This window comes from Mastigoproctus giganteus, chromosome 1 (assembly GCF_048544385.1).
Source record: "Mastigoproctus giganteus isolate SK-2022 chromosome 1, ASM4854438v1, whole genome shotgun sequence".
NCBI lineage: Eukaryota > Metazoa > Arthropoda > Arachnida > Uropygi > Thelyphonidae > Mastigoproctus > Mastigoproctus giganteus.
The window spans coordinates 158,158,383-158,183,014 of record NC_143575.1 but is presented as its reverse complement, the minus strand read 5'-3'; the positions used below and the strand labels follow the sequence as shown (position 1 = coordinate 158,183,014).

Here is a 24,632-nt window from a genome sequence, read left to right as displayed (position 1 = left end):
GAGGGAGTATATGATGAGAGCCTTGTCGATCAATTCGGCCCTGGAAAGATTGTGCAAGGCTCAAGGGATAGAATTTTTTTCAGCCTGGTCTGTACTTGTTAACAGGAGAGACTGCTTCTACAGGGATGGGATATACTTAAATGGAAGGTTGCAAGAATATTTGCTGATGCTATCAAGGCAGTGTTAGGTGGGTTGGAAAACTGATAGCTTGGGGGGATACAAGTACTAATAGTTTAACAGTAGCCATAGGCAGAGGTGAAGGTGATTCTTGCACAACTTCTATTAGAATAAGTAGCAACCTGGAGTGAGGGGTGTTGGGGGTTTCAGGGACGGATGGCAGTCATCCTGAAATAGGTGGTTATATGGGATGTGTTAGGGTAACTAGGAATAGGAGCATGTATGCTTGCATGTATACCAATGCTAGAAGCATAGTAAATAAATTTGATGAATTTGAAGTGTTGGTCAAGACATCAAAGGCGGATATTGTTGGGATAGCAGAGACGTGGTGTCACAAAGATATAAGGAATACAGAACTGGAATTTGGGGAGTACAATGTGTACAGAAAGGATAGACAGGACAGAAAAGGAGGGGGTGTTATGCTGTTAATTAAGAAAAACATAAAATCAAAAGAAGGGCACCCAGTTGATACAGATGAACAGTGCACTGTTGAGTCAGTTTGGTGTGACATTAGCACTGCGAAAGCAAAAATAAGAGTAGGAGTGTATTATAAGCCTAATGACTCGAATGAATACAATGAACAATTATACAGAGAAATAGAGTGGGCAAGTAAATCAGAGAGTCTTATAATGGGGGATTTTAACTTCCCAGATATTGACTGAAACTTATGGGTTGGTCACTCACACAAGTCAGACTTTTGTGGATTTATTGGATGATTGTTTTCTGCAGCAGCATGTTCAAGAGCCAAGCGGAGGGAGTAATACTCTTGATCTGGTTATCAGCAGTGATCATTCGTGTATTAAGAATTTGCAGATAAAGGAACCACTAGGTGGCAGTGATCACAGTATACCGATGTGGGATTTACTTAAAGATAAAATTATTATCAGGGGTAAAGGAAAGGGTTTTTGCTTCCGTAAAGGTGAGTACAGTGGTCTCAGAAAGTTTTTAAATTCTGTACAGTGGGATAAACTGACGATGTTACCAACAGTAAATTCTAAGTGGGATTAATTCAAGGAATTAATCATGGAAGCTACTAAAAGTTTCATACCTATTAAGAATTTTGTTCAAGGTTTAGGCCTAAATGGTTATCAAATGAACTAATGAGACTCGTAACAGAGAAGAAAAATGCATGGGATGCATATAAATTATCAAGCGAGTCAGAAGCCTCTGGTAGATATAAGCTAGTCAGTAATCAGGTCACAAAGGAGGTTAGGCAGGTGAAGGCAGATTATGAGAAATCCTTGACAAAAGATGCTAAGAAAAACAGCAAGGATTTCTTTACTTATATAAACTCTAAAATGAAGGGGATGAATCCGATTGGTCCACTTGATATCAATGTATCGACTGTTGATGATCCTGCCCCGAAAGCAAACAAACTGAATGAGTATTTTGCATCTACATTCCCACATGAGGAGTTATTAAGGTTTGGAAATGGCAGAAGGTTATCAAATTTAGCAGGATACTTAATGATTTTGTAATAACTGAGAGCAAAGTGGAGGAGAAATTGTTGAAGTTAAACATAAGAAAAGCACCTGGGGGTGTATGGGATCTATCCAGTTATATTAAAGAAGGCGGCAAAGCAACTAAGCAAACCCTTGGCCATAATTATGAGAGCATCCTTGGACTCAGGGGAGGTTCCCACGGACTGGAGATGTGCAAATGTATCCCCAATTCACAAAGGGGGATCGAAAGGTGCCATGAGTAATTACAGACCAGTTAGTTTAACTTCTGTTCCGGGTAAAATAATGGAGTCACTGGTTAAAGATGCATTACAGCATCATCTAGACAAGACTGTAGCAATAATTCAGACACAGCATGGGTTTGTTAAGGGAAAGTCTTGTCTGACAAATTTGATAGGCTATTATGATGTGGTCACAAAGGAACTGGATGCAAAAAATAAATTTGATATCATCTTTTTGGATTTCAGGAAAGCTTTTAACACTATTGTGCATGAAAGACTATTGTACAAATTGGAGCAGAATGGTATTAGGGGTAAGTTGCTACAATGGATAAAAGGATGGTTAAGTGGGAGAAGACAGAGGGTGGTAATCAATGGGTGCTGCTCTTCGTGGACTAATGTTATTGGTGGAGTCCCACAGAGTTCGGTGTTGGGTCCACTGTTGTTTTGTATATTTATCAATGATATTGATGAAGGTATATCAGGCTTAATGTCGAAGTTTGCAGATGATACAAAGGTTGGCAGGGTTGTTAATGACAGTAATGGCAGTGTGCTACTGCAACAGGATCTAGATAATTTGGGCAGATGGGCTAAGAAGTGGCAACTGAAGTTTAACCTTGACAAATGCAAAGTACTGCATATGGGTAGAAGTAACCCCAGAGAAACGTACCAACTGTGTGGTACTACACTTAAGGTGGTAGAAAATGAAAAAGACCTGGGAGTAATTGTGCAGGCAGATATGAAGTTTTCTGAGCAATGCAGACAGGCTGCCAGCGCAGGTCATCGGGTTTTGTCAATGATAAATAGGAATTTTGCTAGCAGGGAAAAGGAGGTGATTATCCCTCTGTATAAGGCAATGGTCAGGCCACGCCTTGAGTACTGCGTACAGGTCTGAAGGCCTCATTTTAGGAAGGATATAGATTTACTTGAGCGTGTACAGAGAAGGGCAACAAGATTGGTGAGGGGAATGAAGGGATCCTCTTACCAAGAGAGGCTTAAGTTCTGAAAATTGCAGTGGCTGGAGACTAGGCACTTGCGCGGTGATCTGATTGAGCTATATAAGGCCTTGAATGGGTTGAGCACGCTGAATTCTGATGGGATCCTTCCACTTGTTCAGATTACGAACCTAAGGGGGAGGGGCTTAAATTCAAATTAAGAAAAGACAGATGTAGAATAGATGTGCAGAAATTTACCTTTAGCCAGCAGGTGGTTAATTGCTGGAACAAACTTTCATCTGTCGTGGAAGTTGATAGGTTGAATAAATTTAAGGAGGAACTGGACAGGCAATTTGGAGGGAATGGTGTGATTTTTTTTTTTTTTTTTTTTTTGGCTGATGCTGCATAAGCTCATACACATGCTTTCTTGCATCACATGCCACTACTACTACTACTACTACTATCAGCAGTTCATTTATAAACCAATTCTACACTTGAAAAGCCTCAAGTAAGAAAAAGACGGGAAACTCACCTTTCTTCTTTATTACATATATTTCTTTATTTACTAATCAACTAACTTTTCTATCCACTTGGCCTCCTTGTGGCTCCTGCCTCCCCGTGGTGGGGCCGGAAACCTGGGAGGGAAAGTTACTCCCCCAGGACAAAAAGGAGCTAACCATGGATTACAATGATTATCATGCACTTGTGCAGCCTAGGTGCTCATCTAGTACTATCAGCAATGCTGATGCAACAAAATCAGAAAGAATGCATAAGAACCCAGAACAACAGGAATGCTCTTCATTCCTTATTTTACACTCTATGTCAGATAAATCTATGAGCACTTTATCTTCATTTCTCATACAGAAATGCTTAGAAAATATGACGGGCTCTCCCAAAATGGTGAGAAGACTGAGATCTGGAGACCTATTGGTTGAAACAGCAAGTCGTAAACATTCTGAGACTCTACCAATTTTAAACACACACACCAACCGTTTATGACTGATTGAATAATGAAATAAAATAAAATAAAATAAAATGATAAAAAAGACTGTAAAATAATATTTACAAAAAACTGAAATATAACAAAAATAAAATAAGTAAATAAGTTAAAATACATTAAAATATAAATATAAAAGCGATAAAAAAGACGAAAAAACACTATTAGAGCTTTCGGAGGTGTCTACCTCCTTCCTCAGTAATAGTGAGACTTAAGCGACACATCCTTAAGTACCAGGTTCACGGCACACGTGGATGACCAGGCGCATACTCAGCATTCCTTTCACTTGTACCAGAACCGGAAGTGGTCTGGAGACGTGGAAAATTAAAACGTTTATCTTTGGCCAAAACCACCGCCTCAAAAAGGGGGGTGAAGCCTAACTCCCCTGTCTCTGTTCATACTATTGTTACCAGAGGATCCAATCCACAGACTTTCCAGCCACTTGCGGTCCCAGAATCTATGCGCCTGGTCAAGGATGACAACCGCACCTCATAAGATCCGTCGTGATTTGCCTAATTTCCTTCTCTTAGTAGGGTGAGAACACATTGCAGTACCCCTGAGGAGGAAGAGAAGAAAATTAGGCAAATCACGACGGATCTTATGAGGTGCGGTTACCCCCAGAGGGTCATTGATGAATACAACAGAGAGGAAGAGCCCAATCGGGTAGTTCCGCCTGTACCGCTTACCACAGTGTATGTTCCCTACTATCCGGGCCTGTCAGATCGCATTGCGAGGATGCTTCGCGACTTTCAGACACGCTGTGTGCAGCTTCCGGGCCGGAGGTTGCACACAGTAGTGTCACAGGTCAAAGACCCCATTACTAGGGATTCTAGTAGTGGGGTCGTATATGAGATCACATGCCCCAGATTGTGGGGAATGTTATGTGGGGGAGACAGGATGGCGTCTCAAGTACCGTCTGGGGGAGCATTCACGAGTGATACGGACTGCAGAGCTCAATAAATCCGCCATTGCCGAGCACTATTGGGAAAAACAACACCAGATCTCCCCCAACAATGCTGTCATCCTTGACCGGGCGCATAGATTCTGGGACCTCAAGTGGCTGGAAAGTCTGTGGATTGGATCCTCTGGTAACAATAGCATGAACAGAGACAGGGGTGTTAGGCTTCACCCCCTTTTTGAGGCAGTGGTTTTGGCCAGAGGTAAACATTTTAATTTTCCACGTCTCCAGACCACTTCCGGTTCTGGTACAAGTGAAAGGAATGCTGAGTATGCGCCTGGTCATCCACGTGTGCCGTGAACCTGGTACTTAAGGATGTGTCGCTTAAGTCTCACTATTACTGAGAAAGGAGGTAGACACCTCCGAAAGTTCTAATAGTGTTTTTATCATCTTTTTTATCGCTTTTATATTTATATTTTAATGTATTTTAACTTATTTACTTATTTTATTTTTGTTATATTTCAGTTTTTTGTAAATAATTAAAAAGTTTTTTGTAAATATTATTTTACAGTCTTTTTTATCATTTTATTTTATTTTATTTTATTTCATTATTCAATCAGTCATAAACGGTTGGTGTGTGTGTTTAAAATTGGTAGTATGAATAATCCCAACCTCAGAGGCCTTATTGCAGATATTCTGAGACTCTGCTGAATCCTAAAAACATTTGGAGGACTACCTGTACAAGTCACCCCACATGCAACATTAAACACCTCCAAGGGAGTAATTTCAGAGTATGATCTGATCAAGGTAATAGAAGCGGAACTGGCCCAGGAACTGAAACATCAAATAGTGATTCAAGCCAAACACATCATGATTAGGAAAGATGGAGATCTTATTCCCACCTGCAACATCATTCTGACATTCAGATTGCGTATCTTACCATCTAGTGTCAAAGCTGGCTGTCTCAACTGCCGAGTATGACCTTATATTCCGATTCCTATAAAATGCTAAAAGTGCCAAAAATTTGGTCACTCACAAATGGCTTGTAGAGGAGATCCAGTCTGTCCAAATTGTGGTTCCAAAGAACATTCACCAACAGATGGTGATGCTAAAATATCGCACTGTCCTAATTGCAAAGGGGCACATCCAGCCTATTCAAAATCATGCGATCTCTGGAAACAGGCAAAAAAATCCAGAAGTACAGGGTAGAACGAAAAGTTTCATACCAAGAGGCTAAAAAACAAATTATGCTTAATGCACCTAAAAACACATATGCAGCAGCCATGAAAAAAATATCAATCAATGGCAACACAAACTGAAGTATCAGTTCCCCCAACCATATTGATTGCAAAGTGGGCCCAATCTATACTGTCATCATCGATGAAACCGACTCTTAAGGAGCAAAAGGTAGTAGACAGAGCCAACAACACCCCAGTCATAGTTTCATCAGCCACATCTCATAGATCATCAGATGTTACAAAATTAAAAACAAACTCAGCTCCCAATAGGAAGACAAACAGTATCACTTTAGTAAACATGGATACCGATAATAACGCAGGCCCAAATGAACCTATCTTAGACCTTCACACAGAAGATGACATGGATACTGGACGCCCAAACTTTCCAAGAAGAGAGAAAGTGAAGCTTGATCACCATAAATAGCCTGGGAATAAAAAAAGAGTCAGAAACATCCTCATGCAACAAAATCAAATAATGCATCATATCATACAACAGAACTGTAGAGGAATTCGCAGTAACATTGATGATATCTACAAGCTAATGAATTGTTATCATCTTACAGGCATCTGTTTACAAGAGACAAATTTAACACCACATGTATCTCTCTCAGTTAAAAGTTTTTAAGAAAGACAGAACTGTTACAAATACTGCTCATGGAGGGGTAGCCATACTCTTAGATTCAAGAATACCTTGCAGGCAAATTCCCTTACAAACCTCCATTGAAGCTGTTGCGGTGTGTATAATGATTGGTATTACTGTGACACTTGTCTCTATCGACCTACCACCCTGTCAACCCTATACCATTCATGAACTTGAAGATCTTATTCTTCAGTTGCCAACCCCTATCTGTTTATTGGGCGACTTCAATGGACACCATCCATTGTGGGGTTTCCCAATGCAGATGGATGAGGACAACTCATTGAACTGCTCGCTGATAGACAAAACTTAACTATACTAAATACTGGCTCACCAACTTACATCTATCTCTCTACAGGTACAACCTCTGCAGTAGATCTCTCCATCTGCTTTCTGTCCCTCTTTCCTAGTATTGTGTGGACGGCCCTTGACAATCCACTTAGCAGTAATCACTTCCCAGTAATATGCAAAATTCAAACAGCGCATTCCATAATTTCAGAAAACCTCATAAAATGGAAATTTTCCAAAGCAGATTGGGCAAAGTTCACTTCCCTTGTATCCTTTGATGACCAGATCATTGAAACCTCTCCAACCGACACAGTTACCCGATCACATTACAAAGCAAATACTGGCTGCTGCATCTACTGCAATTCCACAATCACAGTCAACCATCCATAGAACCATAAATTATTGGTGGAATGAAGAGTGTAAGTGTGCAAAAAAAAAAAAAAACCGAGTGTGGAATTTGTTTCGCAAACATCCTGCTTCGATCAATCTTATAAACTGCAAAAGATTTAGAGCCAAGGCCCATCACATTATGAAGAAAGCTAAAAGAGACTCTTGGATTCGATCTGCAAGCTCGATTAATAAAAATACTGACACAAGAATAATATGGATTGTTTTTTGTTTTTTGTTTGTTTGTTGTTTGGTTTTTAGGAGCATTAGCAACTAAGGCCATATTGCTCCGGGATATGCGGTGGTCATTCCCTGACCTTTCCGCATCCTCCATATTTGGTGGCGACGGGCTCGAACCCCGGTCTAATCAAGAAGCGTGTGCTATGCACTGCTCCTCCTTCCCACCTGGCTACGGAGGCGCCTGAATAATATGGAGAAAAATAAAACAGCTAAATGGCAAATTTCCCCCATTATCCTCCCCACTTCTCAACTGGAATGGGCAGGAGCTTTCTACTCCCACAGAGATAGCAAATACCTTAGGGACTATATTTTCACAGTTGTCTGCCTCGACAGCATATGATCCATCATTCCAAAAGATCAAAGTATTAGCCGAAAAATTCCAATTGAACTTCATATCTAGATGTTCTTCACCCTGCAATCAACCGCTTACAATGCTTGAACTTCAAGAAGCCATATTGACCTCAAAAAAACAGTGCTGCAGGTCCCAACGGAATATATTACATAATGCTCCAACACTTAGATAAAAAATCGGTTTCTTCACTGCTCACCTTTTTCAATCGCATCTTTCCTGAACATTCTTTCTCCGGTTCCTGGCATCGCTCCTATATAATAGCAATTCCCAAACCAGGGAAAGATCAGTGTGTTCCTCAAAACTATAGACCCATTTCTCCCACCAGTTGCTTAAGTAAAATTCTGGAAAAAATAATTCGCCGTCGACTCACATGGTATCTTGACTCCAAAAACCTAATCTCTGATAATCAATTTTGGTTTCAGAAAAAATCAATCAGCCCTGGATCTCATGGTCAAAGTAGAAAGAAACATCAGGAATGCATTCATCCGAAATGAGCATCTCATCATGGTATGCCTTGATATAGAGAAAGCTTTCGACACCACATGGCATTTTGGTATCCTGAGAGATCTGCATTCCCTTGACCTGAGAGGCCACTTACCATATTAAATACACAACTTCCTTTAGCACAGGTCCTTTCAAGTTCAATACCGACAAGTCCTCTCCCAAACATATGTACAAGAAAAAGGGGTCCCACAGGGCTCTGTGCTCAGTGCCACCTTATTTGCAATAAGAATAAATCACATGACTAAAAATATTCCCAGCACTGAGTTCATACCTCTATGCCGATGATCTCACTGTTTCATGCAGTTCACAAAACATGACCTTCATTGAGCGGCAGCTCCAAATTTCAATTAATAACATTCAGATATGGATGTCACAGAATGGGTATCGACTCTCGTGTTCAAAATCTAAAGTAGTTCTCTTTTGTAACAAACGCAAAATGCATCCAGATCCAGAGCTACCCTTAAAAAATCATCCTATCTCAGTTGCGAACAGCATTCATCTCCTTGGTCTGATATTCAATAGAAATTTTAACTTTGTGGAATACGTCAAATATTTACAGAAGTCATGCTAGAAAAAACTGAACATACTCAGAATTATTTCTTCAACATCATGGGGTACAGATAGGTACACATTACTTCATTTGTACAGAGCCCTAATCAGATCTTGCCTTGATTGCAGTGCTCTAGTGTATGATTCTGCTAGGGAGAGCATGCTAGCACGGCTTACTCCTATTCAACATTCTGCCCTGAGGATAGCTATAGGTGCTTATAGAACTTCACCAATTCAAAATCTTTTCATTGAAGCTTTTGAACTTCCCCTAAGCCTCAGGAGAAAGATGTTACTGCTCAACTTTACAGTTAAAGTCCAAAGTCTACCTACCCATACCATCAGAACGATAATTAATGACCCTCAGTTCACAGTGTACTATAGAAATAAACCCAGGGCAGTTCAGCCTACTGCTCTCAGATTTAAGGCATTATTACAAACTTGGAATATACATTTTGACAAAGTTCTTCGAGATTCAAACAGTCCGGATCCCCCATGGTATTATATTAAACCATCCTGTGACAGTTATTTCCTAAACTGGGGAAAGCACTCTCTTTGCAAATGTCAACATACAACAACTCCACATTCCCACACACAAAATCATCTGCATTTTACAAAAATATATACTGATGGAACAAAATCTGAAAATAGAGCGGGTGCCCACAGACGTCTTCCCTAATAAAACCTACTCTGTATCGCTTCCCAATGAATGCAGCAGCTATACAGCTGAATACACCATCAAACTTGCAATAGAAAATATTCTCCATCTGTCCATACATGAAAGCATGATATATACGGACTCCCAGAGTGTGCTTATAGCTTTACAGAACATTTCTTCCGAAACACATCCTATAATAAAATTCATAAAATCCAAACTGATGTATATCCAAGAACTGCAGCGAGTGGTCATTTTCTGCTGGATCCCAAGCCATGCTGGGATACCAGGAAACAAATATGCAGACCATGCCACTAAGCATCCATCCAACAGAGAATCATCACAGTATTATGTTCCATATCTTCACTACAAAAGTAATATATGAAGAATAAGTAGGGCACAACGGACAATTCAGTGGAAAGCCCAAATGCATAATCATCATCATCATCAGCCATTTTCAATCTACTGCAGGATGAAGGCCTCTCCAACAACTTTCCAGTTCCTTCTTTTTTGAGCACTGGCCATCCATTTACTACCCACAAACTCATGAATTTCATCTATCCATCTCCGCCTTTGCCTTCCAGGTTTTCTTCTAGCTCCTCTTGGGTATCATTCTGTTATTTTCTTAGTCCATCTGTCATCATGTCTTCGGGCTGTGTCCTGCCCAAGACCATTTTAGTTCTTTAGTTTTGATAAGAATGTCCTTTACTTGAGTATGCTGCCTAATCCATGTGTTTCTCTTCTTATCTAAGAGTCTGATTTCCAATATAATTCATTCCATTCTTCGCTGTGTAGCTCTCATCTTCTCTTCCATTCTTTTGGTGAGAGCCCAAGTTTAACTTCCATAAGTCATGGTGGGGAGTATACATTGGTTCATTATTTTACGTTTCAGACAAACTGGGATATTGCTCTTCAGTATGTGACTATATTTCCTGAATGCTATCCATCCAAAATTTATTCTTCTCTTAACTTCCAGCCATTTATCATTATTACAGCTAATAACTTGTCCCAGATAAGTATATGACTCCACCTTTTCAATTACTGCTGCTTCAATCATTATTTCCCTTTCTGTGGTATACTTGTTCATCATTACTTTTGTTTTAGCCATATTCATCTTTAGTCCAAAATCCTTACTAAACTGTGCATAACTGATTAAGATTTTCCTCTAATTCTTTGGGATCGTGGCTTATGACCACAATGTCATCTGCAAATCGTAAATGGTTTAGGTACTCTCCGTTCACATTGACTCTTTTCTGTGACCAGACTTCTGAAAGCTTCCTCACGGGTAGCAGTAAACAGCTTCGGAAATATTGTCTCCTTTCTCAATTTTAAATTTCCTACTGTCTTTGTCTAGTCTAATAAAGGAGGTAGCATTCTTATATATATTTTCTTCAAAATCATAATATGTGGGTATCTATGCCTTGTCTTTCCAGTGCCCAAAACATTGCCTTGTGCTGTATGGAGTCAAATGCCTTTTCATAATCCACAAATGCCAGACATAATGGTGTTTTATATTCAATTGCTTTTTCCATTAGCTGTGATATTACGTGAAGGTGATCCATAGTTGAGAATCCTGTCCTAAAGCCAGCTTGCTCTTTCGGTTGATTCTCATCAAGTATTCTTTCTAATCTGTTAGTAATGACCCTTGTAAACAACTTGTAGATGTGGGATAACAAGCTAATTGGTCTATAATTTCCAATTTCTGATTTATCTCCTTTCTTACGCAGCAAAACCATGATTGCATTATTCCACCACTTGGGCATCACACCTTTTCTAATGCACTTTGTGAAGAGCCTTGCCAGTTTTTGTGTTATGTCTCTTCCTCCCAATTTTAACAACTCTACAGTAACTTCATCTTCCCCCGGGGCTTTCTGATTCTTCATTTTCTTCAGTGCATGTTCTACCTCATCAGGGAGAATATTGAGTATGTTGTTTGTGTTGCTAATTTGCAATCCATTTTCCCCACTGCTGGCATCATTCCCTCACTCCTTGTATAATTCTCTATAGTAGTCGTCAGCTATTTGGATTATGCTTTCTTTAGCTGTTTATAAGTACACCATCGCTATTCTTCAGTTTCGGTATCATTAGTCTTTCTGTTTTACTGCTCATGGCTGCTGATTTAAATCCTTTGTTTTCCCTTAATGCTTGTTCTACTTTTCTTGTGTTAAATCTTCTTATGTCCTCTCTGAGTCTCTTTCTAATGGCTTTGCATAACTCAGTATACTCAATTTTTTCCTTGTCAGTATTTATCTTGCTCTTCATTTTTTGCCTTCGGTTCATAATAACAAATGTTTCTTGACTAATTTTTTCTTCTTTGGATTTCTTTTTCCCTGTAGGTTTCTTGGGCTTTATCACTTTCAGAAAGTTGTAATATTCCTCGTCGATATCTTGGTCCTGAGCAGTCTGCAGAAGCTCAAACTTGTTCTTACATTCCAGTACATACTGCTTTTTCTCCTCTTCTGTTATCTCAAAGACCTTTGTATTATTTACTTGAGTCAGTTTTTTCCTTTCTTTTCTTACATCTATATCAAGTGTACATCTTACCATTCTGTGATCACTGCCAACAATTACCTTATTCAGGACGGTAACATCATTCACAATATATCTTCTGTTAGTGAGGATGAAGTCGATTTCATTAGTTGTTAATCCATTTGGACTCTTCCATGTCCACTTTCTGTTCGCCCTTTACTTGGAAAAAAAGTGTTCATTACTGACAATCCTTGAGATTCTGCAAATTCCAGAAGTCTTTCGCCTCTTTCATTTCTTTCACCAATTCCAAAATTTCCTATAGTTCCCCTTTCTGCGCTGTTTTGTCTTTTTCCAACCTTAGCATTGAAGTCCTCCATAATAACAGTTTAGTGGGTTTTCTGCTCATCTAGAAGACTCTCAATTTCGGTATACATTTCTTCAACCTCTTTATCATCATGGCTCGATGCATAATAAACTCCTCCAAATAAAACCTAAACTGCAGTTATGGTCCTCCAGCTTCCTTGTAAACAGAAGGGAGGAATTAATCTTAACCAGAGTGCGAATTGGCCACAGTCAACTTACCCACCTTTATCTCCTTTACAAGTAATGATCTGCCGTAATGCGCACAGTGCAACTCTCCTCTTACAATGAAACATATTCTTGTTGAGTGTACATTGTACATCACTGCCCGCCAAGTCTCATTTAGCTTTCTTCCTAATCTTAAAGAACCCCTGACACTCTACTACATCATAGGTAATGATGCTAATTTGCTGGAATTTTTCCACTTTATTAAACAGTTAAGATTATATCACCATTGAGTCACTATGCATGTGTAACATTTATAACGTTGATTAGTGCACTATGGCCTAAGTCACCCTTGCACCAAAAAACAGCAACAACTACAACTCTATCATGCTATATGATATTTATCAATGTTCAAAAGGTATTAAATATATACTATATATACCTTTTGAACATTCACGAGAGGCTTAATTGGATAGAGTGTTTTTGATGGACTAATTATGGATGATTTTCATATCTGAATGATGTAAATGAAAACTGTCTGTTTAGCTTTTTTTTGAAAGTCTACACTGTTTTAAACAACTTTTATATATAAGCCAGTGCTTCAGGCAAGCATTGCATATTACACATAATCATTGATTTTTAAATTATTTTCTGTTAAATAATATTTTCTGCTTAGCATTAGCAAGGGCACATGATGCAAGAAAGCAAGCTTATATAGCATCAGCCAAAAAAAAACCAAAAAAAACAAAAAAACTCTTATCTCACCCATCCCCTCGCTCCAAATGTTTGTCAAGATCTGCCTTGAATCTATTTAAACTATCAACTTCTACAATGACAGATGGAAGTTTGTTCCAGCAATCAACCAACCCGCTGGCTAAAGGCAAACTTCCACACATCTATCCTGCAACCATCTTTCTTCAATTTGAATTTATGCCCTCTCAGGTGATTATTCTGAGCAAGAGGAAGATTCCCATCAGCATTGAGCATGCTCAAACCATTCAAGGCTTTATACACCTCAATCAGATCACCTCACAGGTGCCTAGTCTCCAGACACCGTAATTTGCAAAACTTAAGCCTGTCTTCGTAAGAGCAACCCTTTGTTCTGTTCTTTTTGCCCTTCTCTGTACTCGTTCCAGCAGCTCTACATCCTTCTTAAAATGAGGCCTCCAGACCTGTATACAGTACTCAAGGTGTGGCCTGACCATTGCCTTATACTAGGGGATAATCACCTCCTTATCCCTGCTAGAAAAATTCCTTTATATCATTGACAAGACACCATGCGCTACTCTTGCAGACCATCTGCACTGCTCAGAAAACTTCATATTTATACTATGATCTGCCTTATACTATGAAAAGGGCCAGCCATGGATTTGTGATTGGTATCCATGTCCACAAAGGAATTTTCCAGTGCAAACCATTGTCATCCATGCTGATTGCCACCTCTTAACTGGAAGGTCAAGATACCTATTATTGGCAACACCTGATAACATGGTTGTGATCGCGAAACATCATTCTGAGGGATTACACAATGTTATAAATAAGTTACATTATAACTCTCTTTGGGAAAGTGTTACTTGTTTTTTAGTTAATACTTGTTTTTGATGAATTAGTTATTACTTTTTTTTTTGTTGAAGCCAAGGAAAGTGTTACTTGTATGAATGAGAAATCAGTGCATATATTAAGCAATATTGTCTTAATTTTACAAGCTCTCCTGTTTTTAAAAAGAGCCTATGCAAATGCAGCTTTCTATTTTTTGTTTGATTTTTAGAGATAGACTGAGACTTAAGTACTGATTTATCACTGTTCATATCAGCCACCTTTTGGCATCTCTCACAGTCATGAGTTAAATCACATTACGTTGCATCATATTGCATCATACTGATATGTGCCTATCTACCACTGATTAAGGGGAAGTAAGCACTGAAAGAGCCATTTTAGAGGGAAGAGATGTTACCATCTTACATATAAACAACATTGTACTTCTTTTTGGAGTGATATTAATTATTTGTAATGTACCAGTGAGAGCAGCTCATTGTGATAGCTTCTCATTATGAACATTAAATACCATGTCTTAATCAAAGAAGATTCCTCTTACTCTTGTTCTTGCCTGAATTTTAAGACACCATGTGAAAATGCAGCTTTCATTTTGGATGGAGTTGTTTGTGCTCTCAGATGGGGAATTGCAGTAGAGATTTTGTAGGTATTACATAGTATCGGTGACGGTATCAAATCCACGTGTTACAAATTGCAGCTCCGTTGACTAAATCGACTAAATTTTAACCAAATTTAGTCGATTTATTAACCAATTGTTATATCAAATTATCTTCTATAAGTAGATTATAGACCTAGTCAGGATCCTTAGTTTATTCTAAATTGAGATAGCGAGATTTGGAAGCTAATCAATACTTACGAGTCCGTAGAAGTACCGTTCGTGAATTCCCGCCATTTTTACACGATAGCATAAGCGTAGTGTAGTATAGTGCATAATATAATATTGTCAATTAATCAGTAAATCTATTAATCTTGATAAACTTTATTGTCAATTAAATTGTACTTTTAACTCTATATATATATATATATATATATATAACGACTTAACCATAACAAATAATTAATACATAACTATAGTGGTACACGTGATACGGAAGTTGTATAAAGGGAACTCGTAGAAAACACTCGATACCGAAAAAATAAATATAGCGTTATAACTGTTTGGGATATAACTTAAGGATTTAATTTTGTTCTGAAATTGAAATTTTATTGAATTAAATCGGAATCATGACTCAGACCAGAGCAGCAAAGCAAAAGGCTCAAGCTAATGGGAGGAGTGCTGTGGCTCAGGGGAGAACTGAGGGGGGCAGTTGCCCTCTGAATCACAGTCTTTTAAAATGCACTGTTTGCTTGATGTTTGCGGAGCAGTCGGGTACGGGACATGATACTGCCAAGGGGGATGTCTCTGTGTGTGTGCACGATGTAAGGAGTCCAAGGAAATCAGGTGACAACTCAGCGTTGTTATGGGCCTTTATGAGAGCTTGAAGGACAGGGTGGATGCCCTCGAAGGAAATAAATTGAGGGGCCCATCAAGCTCTCAGCTGCCCACAACAACGCCAGAGCTTGCACTTGGTCATCATGCAACACAGAGGCAGCTTCCTAGGCAGAATGCGCTGGTCCCACAGGAACTAGTAGTTGTTGGTGACTCGATTGTCAGGGAAACGGGGAACATGCTTTGTAAAAAGGATAGGTGGAATAGGACCAGGGTATGTCTGCCAGGGACAAAGGTTGATGACGTTGTAGAGCGGATATCATCTTTTAAGGGCACAAAAGGTGATATAGTTGTACACGTTGGCACTAATGATATTAAGAGTAGGAGACCGGCGGAATTACTTAGCAAGTACAGGTCACTGTTGAAAAAAAGCCATGAATTAGGGTTGAATTTGAAAGGGTCTGCAATACTGCCCAGACACGATAGGAGGGAGTACATGATGAGAGCCTTGTCGATCAATTCGGCCCTGGAGGGATTGTGCAAGGCTCGAGGGGTAGAATTTTTTTCAAACTGGTCTGTACTTGTTAACAGGAGAGACTGCTTCTACAGGGATGGGATATACTTAAATAGAAAGGGTGCAAGAATTTTTGCTGATGCTGTCGAGGCAGTGTTAGGTGGGTCGGAAAACTGCTAGTTGGGGGGGGGACAAGGACTAATAGATTAACAGTAGCCACTGGCAGAGGTGGAAGTGATTCTTGCACTGATTCTATTGAAATGAGCAGAAGCCTGAAAAACAAGATGCAGGATATTTCAGAGACTGCTGGGAGTCATTGCGGTACAAGTAAACACATGGGTTGTGTTAGGGTAGCAAAGAATAGAAACAGGTGCATGCATACTTGCGTGTACACCAATGCTAGGTGTTTGGTAAATAAATTTGATGAATTTGAGGTATTGCTCAAAACATCAAATGCAGATATTGTTGGGATATCAGAGACATGGTGTCACACAGATATAAGGAATGCGGAACTGGAATTTGGGGAATACAATGTGTATAGAAAGGATAGACAGGACAGGAGGGGAGGAGGGGTTATGCTATTAGTTAAGAAACACATAAAATCCAAGGAAGTGAAGCCAGTCGACATCGATGGACAGGGCAGTGTCGAGTCAGTTTGGTGTGACATAAGCATAGGGAAATCAAAATTGAGAGTAGGAGTGTGCTATAGGCCTAATGACTCTGATGAGTATAATAAGATATTGTACAGGGAAATGGAGTGGGCCAGTAAATCAGAGAGTCTTATAATGGGGGATTTTAATTTCCCAGATATTGACTGGAATTTGTGGGTTGGTCACTCACACACTAGCCAGGCTTTTGTGGATTTATTGGATGATTGTTTTCTACATCAGCATGTTCGTGAGGCAAAAAGAGGGAGCAATACTCTTGATCTGATTATCAGTAGTGATTCTTCATGCATTAAGAATCTGCAGATAAATGAACCACTAGGTGGCAGTGATCACAGTGTGTTGAAGTGGGATTTACTCAAGGAGGTAACTACCATCAGAGGTAAAGGGAAGGGTTTTTGTTTTCGTAAAGGCGACTATGATGGTCTGAGACAGTATTTAAATTCTATACAGTGGGACGAACTGATGATGTTACCAACAGCAAACTCAAAATGGGAAGCATTCAAGGAACTAATCTTGGAAGCTACCAGGCTTTACATTACCAACTAAGAAATATTGTTCAAGGTTTAGACTAAATGGTTGTCAGATGAACTAATGAGACATGTGGCAGAGAAGAAAAATGCATGGAATACATACAAATTAATGGGCGACATGGAAGCCTATGATAGATATAAGTTGGTCTGTAACCAAGTCACAAAGGCGATTAGGCAGGCAAAGGCAGACTACAAAAAATCTTTGGCAAAGGATGCAAAGAAAAACAGAAAAGAGTTCTTTACCTATTTAAACTCAAAAGGAAAGGGATGAATCAGATTGGTCCACTGGATATTGATGATTCAACATTTGAGGATCCTGCTCAGGTGGCTAACAATCTAAACGAGTATTTAGCATCTACATTCACGCATGAGGGGTTATTCAGGAAGGAGAATGACGTAGGTAAAGTAGACATTGGCAGTGAGCTAGATGATTTTGTAATAACTGAGAGGAAAATGGAGGAGAGATTGTTGAGGATAAACATAAAAAAGGCACATGGAGTGGATGGGATCTATCCAGTTATATTAAAGGAGGCAGCAAAGGAAGTAAGCAAACCCCTAGCCATAATTATGAGAGCTTCTTTGGACTCAGGGGAGGTACCCATAGACTGGAGATGTGCAAATGTAACCCCAATTCACAAAGGAGGATCCAAGGCTGACACAAGTAATTATAGACCTGTTAGTTTAACTTCTGTTCCAGGTAAATTAATGGAGGCACTGGTTAAAGAAGCACTGCAGGATCATCTAGACAAGAATTCAGTTATAGCTCAGATGCAGCATGGTTTTGTTAAGGGTAGGTCTTGCCTGACCAATTTGATTGGATACTATGATTTAGTCACAAAAGAACTGGATGCAGGGAATATCTTTGATATTATGTATTTGGATCTTAGAAAGGCTTTTGATACTGTTGCACATGGAAGACTGCTGCACAAGTTGGAGCAGTGTGGCATTGGAGGCAAATTGCTGCTATGGATAAGGGGATGGTTGAGTGGCAGAAGACAGAGAGTGGTAATCAATGGATACTGCTCAACGTGGACTAATGTTATTAGTGGAGTTCCTCAGGGTTCAGTGTTGGGTCTGTTGTTGTTTTCGGTGTTTATGAATGATATTGATGATGGTATATCAAGTTTAATGTCCAAGTTTGCAGATGATGCAAAGGTTGGCAGGGTTGTTAAGGACACTACTGACGCAATGCTGCTGCAACAGGATCTGGAAAGGTTGAACAGATGGGCTGAGAGGTGGCAAATGAAGTTTAACGTTGACAAATGTAAAGTACTACATATGGGAAGCAGTAACCCCAGAGCAACGTATCAACTCTGTGGTACTACACTGATAGTTGTGGAGAATGAAAAGGACCTGGGGGTAATTGTGCAGGCAGATATGAAGTTCTCTGAGCAGTGCAGACGAGCTGCAAGAGTAGCTCACGGTGTCTTGTCAATGATATACAGGAATTTTTCTAGCAGGGATAAGGAGGTGATTATTCCCTTGTATAAGGCAAGGGTTAGGCCACATCTTGAGTACTGTATACAGGTCTGGAAGCCTCATTTCAAGAAGGATGTAGAGCTGCTGGAACGGGTACAGAGAAGGGCAACAAGATTAGTGAATGGAACAAAGGGTTGCTCTTACGAAGAAAGGCCTCGCCGGTGCCTAGTCTCCTAGTCTGGAGACTAGGCACTGGCGAGGTGATCTGATAGAGGTGTATAAGGCTTTGAATGGTTTGAGCATGCTTAATGCCAATGGGATTTTTCCTCTTGCTCAGAATAATCACCTCAGAGGGCATAAATTCAAATCGAGGAAGGACGGATGTCGGATAGATGTGCGGAAATTTGCCTTTGGCCAGCGGGTGGTTGGTTGTTGGAACCGACTTCCATCATTTGTTGTTGAAGTTGATAGCCTAAACAAATTTAAGGCTCAACTGGACAGGTACTTCGAACGAACGGAGGGGTGAAATGGGAGTGGTGTGGTTTTTTTTTTTGGTTTTTTTTGGCTGATGCTGAATAAGCTTGCTTTCTTGCATCATATGCCTCTACTAATGCTAATGCTAATTGCACTGTCCAGTTAAAATATTATGCCCATCTACTTAATAGTAAGTACAGCAGACTCTTGATTAACCGGGCCACTTCAAGACTCGAAATAAAAAAAAAAAATTTTTAAATAAACCAGAAATCAAAAAATTCAAGTAATAACTTGAATAGGTATAAACAGATATTTTACAAGTTGTAAATAAGCGACAAGTGGCATTATAAGTCGTCATTGGGAGATTAGTGTACCTATTATCGTGCAATCTCCGCTGTATTCACACCCGCTGCTCAAAAAAAAAAAGAGACCAAATGTTTAGTTGTTTTAGTGCATTGCATTGATTGTTGTGTTCAGTTGCAGCGCATTATTTATGTCAGGGATGTCAGAATTTTTTTTATAGTAAATTTTATTTTATTTATTTATTTTTTTGTTTAGAAATCGCGAAAATGATGGGTAAACACAAAAGAGTTGCATTTTTAGTTAAGCGAAAATTTGAAATTATTCAAAAGTTTGGAAACGGTGCATCTGTTAAATCTCTAAGGAACCATTATAATGTTGGTGACCAAACCATACGTGGCATGTAAAAAATAAAGGGATGCTATTATACTTAAAATTGACATCATAAAAAAATATAGGAAAGCTATTAGACTTAAAATCGACATTGCAAAAATAAAGGGAAGCATCGTATTGGACAGGCGAGTAGTGTGTGGTAATTTTTTTCATGTTTTATATATCGCCATATTTTTTTTGTAGGTTTCTGAACATTTTTCAATACAGTAAGTCCCCGACTTACACAATTGCGGTTTTACAAAAATTTTTTTTCACTCAATTTTTCTTTTTTTTCTAGAATTGTAAAATTTAAAACAAACAAAAATGATAAATAAATAAAATAAGCAATCAATAATGACGATCATGGCATGCACAAGTGAGATACGGAGCAACAAGCAAAAAAATAGGAAAGAAGAGAAGATTCTTACAATTTATTTATGGTTTTTTTTTTTTATATGACTGAAGATTTCAGTGAAGGAGACACATTTCACCATAATAACATAAAAGCCCACACAATTCCAGATATCGGTATTATTGGAAATGCAATAAGATCGAGCAATTAAAATTGTTTAATGGCAGTGACCTCCAGAAATGTGCTTTACTAAAATGTGAGTCTGCGTGAGCTGATAATAGTGTTTCCCCCTTAACCCTGTGAAATTCTTCTAAGAAAGTTTAATTTTGACCGTTATCATAATGCCGACTAAGCGAATAAGTGACAGCGCTACTAGTAAATCTATCAGCAAAAGGAAAGCCATCAATTTGGATCAGAAAATTAAACTAATAAGGATGTACGAAAATGGCCAAACATCAACAAGTATCACGCGGAATTCAGATTTGTCAATAATAATATAGTAGCAATATGTTATTAGTCATTCCTGAGTTATGTAAAACTCAACGAAGTAAGAAGTCTTGGAACATATCTCTTACATATGTTGGGGACTTTTGTATTTTTGGATTAACCAGGAAATCGATAATCCGGGATTTGTTTTTTACCATCTATCCCAGAAAATCGAGTCTACTGTATGTCCTCCCCTTGCTGCCAGTACTACCATGATGAGGCATGGACTCTATAAAGTCTCTGAAAGTTGCAGCAGGTGCATTGTACTATATCACCAGGATTGCATCTTCTAGATCTCTGATAGCCATGTTGGAGGATCTTGATGCCACACACACATTTATTCACATAATCCCAGAGATGTGTTATGGAATTCATATCAAGCAAATATGATGGCCAAAGTAGCATTTGGAAGTAACTTTCATGTTCAATGAATTGCTCTTGGACAATCCCAGCAACATGGAAAAAGCAATAAGATATTATCCTGCTGCAGTACACCGGTATCATTCAAGAAGGCATTCATGATGAAGGGGGATTAGTCACAATATATGGGTAGTTTTTACCACTCAGAGTATTTTTTATGAAAACCCCAAGCATGAAAGTTATTAAAACCTGTATTAAAACCTTTCAACCCACACATGGTATTTAGTATCATGTGTGGGTTGAAGGTTGAGAAGATTAAAGAAGATACTTGTTAACATTAGACTTGAATTTCTGTAGATTATAATTTTCAGGAAATACTTATGAAGGGAGGTTGTTCCAGAAAACAGAAGTTGAAGAAATAATTGAGGAAGAAGAAAAGTTGGTCCTGTGAAGTTGGACAGTAAAAGGATGCTGAATAGTTGCAGCATGTGTTCAGAATGGTTTGGAAGAGAGAGAGAGAGAGAGAGTGGGAATTATAGAAGCCATTTCAGAAGAACAGTGTCCATGGAATTATCTATAGAAAAGGCATGCAGCAGAAACAGAATGTTTATGAGAAAGAAAGTAGAGAGACTTTGTTAGAGATGGGTCATTAATTAACCTAACTGCCCTTTTTTGAAGAGTCTAGAAGCATGAGAGGGTACCACCCCTAATATGAGTGAGGCCATCTATGGGTATGAAGGCTTCCAGAGATTTCCAGGAAGACATTCCCCATAACAAAACATGGCCACCACCTGTCCATTTCTGTTGAACCAGGGGACTGCAGTGATTTATTGGAAAAGGCAACTTTTTTCAATGGTCCAATGATACTGTGCAGATGTAAACTTGAGGCTTTGTTGGCAATTGATGGCTGTAAGCATTAGTACCTTAACTGAACACGATTCCAATGGATCATGGTCTTGAGAACACTACTGGTTTTTTTTTTTTTGATTTGGTAGTTGTTGGCGCATCGGCTTCTGTGGCCATATTGCACCTCCCAAGGTTTTTGCAGTACTTTGATCCAAGCCCGAGGCGGGAATCGAACCCGCAACCTTTGGGTTGCCGGGCAGGTACTTTACCCACTCGGCTAGCCCGGTCGGCAACACTACTGGTCATGAGATTGGTTAAAGTTCACAGTCATGTAATGGCATATGGTGTATGTTGTCTAGTGGCACCAGGATTCCCCCCCCTAAACTCTCCATAGTTTCTCTGTGATACATATAGCACTCTAGCAAGGTCAGATTGTGTATGTTGTTTGGTGTTCATCTGACCTCTTAGGCGAGGCCTAATCCCAGAGTAATCTGAGCTGTCTGAGGAGGCCCAAGTCAAAAAAAAATAAATAAATAAATAAATAAAAATTATTGAAGGGGAGCACAGGGGGGACAGTATAAGAGTTGTAAAGTAAAGATGCAAATAATAGAGATGGAATACAGAGAGTTCCTATAGGTTTTCCTAGGATATGAATGAAATTGCAAAGTCAGAGGGATAGAGTGCCCTAAGAGGGGGAAAAAAAAAGGTTTTATTGAAATAGAGCATGGGGAGGGTAGTAGATTTAGAGTTGTTGTTGTTGTTGTTGGAAGAAACAGGGAGAAAAGGATGGGTTGGAGGTAAGGAGGTGAAATAGGAAAATGGGAGAATAGGGGAAATCCTAAGAGATAGTCCCCTAGGACAGAAAAAAATGGAGGTAAGTCACAGGGACAGAGTGCCCCGTGTGATTGCTGCTTGATACTATCCTGCACCAGGCACAACCTGACGCCAGCAAGGTGGTATCACACTTGTGACATGGTCAATCCCACAACTTTTGCTTCTACCACCTTCTGTGCCAGCACATACCTTAGCCCAAGGAAGGAAAACATCCTGGGCTGGAGACGAGTGTTGCATCAGGTCGAGGTCTGGTATGTTGCCAGTTGTAAGCCAGCTCTTGCCTGGGCCCAGGGGAGGACAACGTCCTGGGTCAGAGACAGGCATAGCATCAGTGGCAATGCCACACTTGTCATATGTCAGCATTATCTAGATTGCTATGTCACAGTTTCTGGAGTTTTAAGACTTTATGAGCTGAGACTTTTTTGGGACTTTATGAGCTGAGACTTTTTTGGGACTTTATGAGCTGGTATATGTTGGCACTTACTGGCCTGAGGTCTTGCACTTGTCCAGTTTTGAGTGTTAAAATAGGTCTTGCACTTGTCCAGTTTTGAGTGTTAAAATAGGTCTTACACACTTTCCAACAGTCAGAAGCTTTCAGTTCATATCATATATGTTGTAGGCTGAAAGCTCACATCATGATGGCATATGCTGGCATCACGATGAATAAGCTGGTCAGGAGTTTCAGTGTAGAGTCTGTGTCAGATTCTTATATCCCCCCCCCCCCCCCCCCACACACACCAATGGGTCTGGCACAGAGTGGTCACACTTCCTCACTTGCCCAGAAGTGTCAGCTGTCAGGATCATGCCTTGTTGGGGGAATGATTTCTCTTAGATGTGATTCAGGACTTTATTGACATTGTGGCAGGTCTATATCCCATACTTGTTAAAGTGTCAGCAATATCCCACATCACAAGTAACGTGATGTCAGCAGCTGAACCAGCCTAAATATACAGGAACCAGCTTATTGGAGTTTTATGACCTACTGTCAGAATCCCATACTTGGCAATGCAAGTGTCTCCAATCCCATGTCATGTGCTTTTGACTATGATGACATCAGCAGTAAAATGTGCTTATGACTATGAGGACATCAGCAGTAAAATCCAATAGGTGAGCATTTTTTGTCAAAGTCAGTAGGTTAGCCCAATTTGAGTTTTGTTTAGACAGGAGTCAAGCAGGTGGGGGAGCCCACTCATGAGTCTTGAATCTGCAGTGGTTGTCCATTAATTCTGCAGTGTTCCTCAAATACTGCCTGATTGTATTCTGTCAGTGCCTTGTTGTAATCCAACTATGTTACAAATAAGTTTTTTTTTGATTCCATAGAGAGGTTATGAATCCTAGAAATTAGGTGACTTCTGTGGTCATCATTGTTTGGGCAATATAGCACATGTTTCTAAGTTGCATCCGATCCACAGCTACAGTTTGAGTCATAACTAAGGCCAAGACTAGTAAGCTTGGCTTTACAATATCCTTGGCCTGTGATAACTTGTAAGTTAGGAGCATTAGCAACTAAGGCCATGTTGCTCCGGGAATATGCGGTGGTCATTCCTTGACCTTTCCGCATCCTCCGTATTTGGTGAGGCCTGTGATAGAAACATCGCATAGAAGCTTGGAGAGAATCGTGGCTGCACCTTAGTGCTTACCATCAGTACCTCTGTGCCAGCATATAAACTGCCTGGTAACTGCATCTTTGGCTTCTGTGCCAGCATATAACCTGCCTAGTAACTGCATCTTTGGCTTCTGTGCCAGCATATAACCTGCCTAGTAACTGCATCTTTGCGCCTCCGTAGCCAGGTGGGAAGGAGCAGCAGTGCGTAGCACACGCTTCTTGATTAGACCGGGGTTCGAGCCCATCACTACCAAATACGGAGGATGTGGAAAGGTCAGGGAATGACCACCACATATTCCCGGAGCAATATGGCCTTAGTTGCTAATGCTCCTAAAAAAAAAAAAAAAACTGCATCTTTGGTG

General features: G+C 39.7%; 1 protein-coding gene across 2 annotated transcripts in view; it reads left to right on the top strand.

Annotated features, from left to right (window-relative positions):
• Positions 1 to 24,632, top strand: part of LOC150091211 (hemocytin-like) — a 1,750,539-nt gene that overhangs the window by 1,145,482 nt on the left and 580,425 nt on the right. The gene's annotated exons all lie outside the window — the stretch shown is intronic.